At 45.6% G+C, this 3,795-nt stretch overlaps 1 long non-coding RNA gene across 1 annotated transcript; it reads right to left on the bottom strand.

Annotated features, from left to right (window-relative positions):
• Positions 1 to 2,533: 2,533 nt before the first annotated feature.
• Positions 2,534 to 3,229, bottom strand: LOC145432264 (uncharacterized). Its single transcript, XR_013912545.1, has 2 exons — positions 3,009 to 3,229; positions 2,534 to 2,775 (listed from the first exon to the last, which is right to left on the bottom strand). It is a non-coding gene; the product is annotated as an uncharacterized LOC145432264 (long non-coding RNA).
• Positions 3,230 to 3,795: the final 566 nt, after the last annotated feature.

Genomic DNA, 3,795 nt, shown 5'->3' with positions numbered 1-3,795 from the left:
AATACTCATTGTTTTAATTTCTTTTACCAAAGAGTCCTTCGGTAGAAGAGAATTATTTAATTTCCAATATGAATTCACTCTTACACGGTTTACTGGCATACAAACATATCTCCAAAAAAATAGTTTTATGATCTGTCAAGGGCAACATTTTTGATGTAGAAACATATTCGGATAAAGGATCAGAAATTAACCAACAATCAGCACGAGACTGTAATGAACCTGATCTATTTTTCCATGAAAATTCCTTAATCGTTGGATTTTTGAATCTCCAGATATCAGTTAGGTCTCTTTCATTTATAAAATTTAACATATAATTACTACTATCCTGACTTTTACTTGGCCGTCTATCTATCATGTTATCAAGTGAATGATTCCAGTCTCCTAATATAATCTTTAGATGAGCAAATTTACTTATTAAAGACTCAATTATTTCATTTACTACAAGAGTGAAGGTTCTCAGTCATCCAGGTCATCGTAGTCTAAGGAGCTTGGAAAGAAAAGCGTCTGGACTTCTTTAAGTTACTTGAAGACGTTTCACCTCTCATCCGAGAAGCTTCTTCAGTTCTAAGGTCAAATGGTGGCGAGTCCCAGATATAAACCTAGTGGGAGTTTCCCCCCACAGAGGGACAAAAGGACCCCCTGATGATCCTCTAATCACATGAGCCAAGGTGTGAAACTGGGTGTGGGTCCCAATCAGCCAGAGTTTCGGGTGAGCTCATTGGGAAACCTGGCCCCACCCTGTCATGTGATGTCCTGAGGTCAGATGGCCCAGGATGTAGCCGGTGTATCAGAGAAACTCAGGAGAGTTTTCTCCAAGCACGACATCCCAGCGTACTTCAGACCCAGCAACACGCTCAGACACAAACTGGTTCACCCCAAAGACAAAACTCCCTGAGATAAAGTTAATAGTAACCTTCAGGTCACTAGCACTCTTCTCGATGTTAGCTCCTTGCTCTTCGATAGCCATCTTAATGCTTTCTGCCGTGTCGGTTTCCATCACTCTTTTCTTACCAGAAGGTTTTGACGGGGAGGAAACAGGATAAGAGCTCTCTCATTTGAGCCCAGGTTTTTTGCCATCACGTACAGCTAGAAGTGTGCACCTTAGAGTCCGCTTTGCTGTTTTTAAAGGAGTTTTAAGACAGAGCGAGTTCTGTAGCAGACCGTTCACAAGGCCGCCATCTTGGCCCTCCTGAGCTGCATCCTCCTGAGGCCGCATTTGTAGACTGATTACGTCACAGCAACGCAACGAAGGCTGTCCCAATAGACTCCTCCGAATATGGCCGACAAATGCGTCCTCCTTTTCCCCGAATTTGAAGGATGGGTTGGGTGTGTCCTTCGTGGCCCACCATATCCCAGAATTCATAGCGTGGCCCAGCCAAACTCCAGTTTCCAACAATGGCGGCAGCTAGTTAGTTTTAAAATTACTCTTATTAATCTTTCTTAAACTTAAACTTAAGATATTTTCAGGCGTGAAAGTAGCTGCGTAAACTTCAAATATCTGCTCAGTTTATCAAAACACCGCATATTTGTAAGAGTGCACCAACGTTTTCTGAGACGTCTGTTACCCACCAGCTCGATAGCTGACCGGGGCGAGAACGGCACAACTCCCGGCACATCATGTTCAAACACCGTTTTTCAGTGTTTTGTTTGTTCCTGAGTAAATCGGTTTGGCTGAGATTAAAGTTATTAGATTAGATAAAACTTTATTAATCGGGTGGGTTCCTCCTTGGTTTTCACACGGCTGATTAAGCAGAAGTGTGAGATGGTCGAGAGTTTCCTCCAGTGTCCTGTTATATTTTAGACAGCAAGGAGCAGACGGCGAGTTTATTAAACTCCACGAGACAGCGGTGACGCTAATCTGAAGGCTGGACCGTCCCATTTCACAGCCGTTTACTTCCAGCCTGCCCGACCCTCTGAGGACCCGGCCCACGTAGACCGCGAAGGCCGGATCCTCAGGAGGATGCAGCCCATGAATTTGGACACAGCTTGAGACGCACAACTACAACACGGGAAAGACCCAAGGAAACTGAGTTTCCTAGCTGTCATAGAGCGAGGGGCGGGGCACACCCTGGACAGGTTGCCAGTGTGTCGCAGGGCCAACAGACAGACAACCATTCACACCTATGGGCAATTTGGATTGATCAGTGAACGTGTCCCCACTAACTGCATGTCTTTGGACGGTGGGAGGAAGCCAGAGTACCCAGAGACAACCCACGCAAACACGGGGAGAACATGCAAACTTCACACAGAAAGAGCCGGCCTGATGGAGGAACTGGACTCAGGACCTTCTTGCTGTGAGGCAACAGTGCTAACCACCGTGCCACCGTGCTGCCAAGACTAAAACCAGCAGAGTGAAATCAGACAGTCGTACTTTTACACAGTGAAAAATAATATTTACACTCTAGATGTAAGAAGCAGCTGCAAGAATGTACAACACAGAAATATAGAATTTATCCAGCAGGGGGCAGCACAACACCTGTTTTATTATCCTTTATGTAGGCTTCAATGAGTGTGTGAATAGAATAGAATAGAATAGAATAGAATAGGCCTTTATTGTCACTGTACATGCACAGTACATGTATAGGTGTTCCACACTGACTGTGACAGAGTAAAGAACAAAGTGCTTGGAAGGACTGAGCGATGAGGGCGGGGCTCCGATCGGTGGGCGGGGTCCGAGGGGTCACCTGTGATGGTTTACCTGAGACAGGAGGATCTGACGATGTCGTCCAGGGGTGGCAGAGGGCAGCTGGGCGGTGTTCATGACCCTCTGTGCAGCTGATTGTTTATGAAATCAAAGTTATCAAATAAAATATTCAAATTATTATATTTTAAAAAAGATAAAAATTTAGATGAAATGAAAAGTGTCATAATATGGATTATAAGATACAAATGATAAAAATAAGGTGTCGAAATTATTAATCACACGCTGTCAGATTTATAGGATGATCAGATTCAACATTTTACACACTGATTTACAACAGAGATGCAAAGATTTAATCCAGACTCACCAAATGACATCAGTGTTTCCACATCTGGAGAACAGGCTCGTGTTGATGACATCATCTGTGAGAAAGCATCACAGCATCGTGTTTCTGATCTGTGGATTCGTCTCACAATCATAGTGGACGAGACGTCAGAGAAGTGACTCCGGCCTCAGTCCATGAAACCTCCAAACTTCTCCTTCATCATAAAAGATTCACTCTGTGGGGACGACCTCGAGTCCCCACAGAGTGTTTGAACAGATTTTTGTCCCCACAATGTCAGTAATACAGACACACACACACACACAGACACACACCCCCGGGCCATAGACCATAGCAGGCCATAGAGGAGTCCCAGCATGCATCTCTCTGTTCGCCTTGCAATTCAGCTGGAGTGTGTGTGTGTGTGTGTGTGTGTGTGTGTGTGTGTGTGTGTGTGTGTGTGTGTGTGTGTGTGTGTGCTCGGTGGCCTGGAAGCTGAGGGGATGCCTCCTCACGAACACCAGAGAGCAAAATGAAACATGGAGGTCGCTCGTGTCTGACTTCATGTTTGCAGCTGAGATCAGACTCCAAGGACCTGCCAGTGACATCACACAAAGAGGCGGAGCTGAAAGAAAGCGGCCTCTGCACACAGAGGCGACCATGTTGTTATGTGGGGACCTCCCTGCTCAGATGGCGGTGCGGGGGCCGTCCACGTGTTTCACGGTGAAATCGTAGTTTTAGTGCCTGAGCAGCAGAGTTCAAGCGGGGGAGGGGTTTATATCACCCTTCCTCAGAGGAAGGGTGATATAAACCCCTGCTGAGTAGGTAATAA

The sequence above is a fragment of the Astatotilapia calliptera genome, chromosome 12, assembly GCF_964374335.1.
Source record: "Astatotilapia calliptera chromosome 12, fAstCal68.1, whole genome shotgun sequence".
NCBI lineage: Eukaryota > Metazoa > Chordata > Actinopteri > Cichliformes > Cichlidae > Astatotilapia > Astatotilapia calliptera.
The sequence above is the reverse complement of the archived record's forward strand: the minus strand, read 5'-3'. Positions and strand labels throughout refer to the sequence as shown.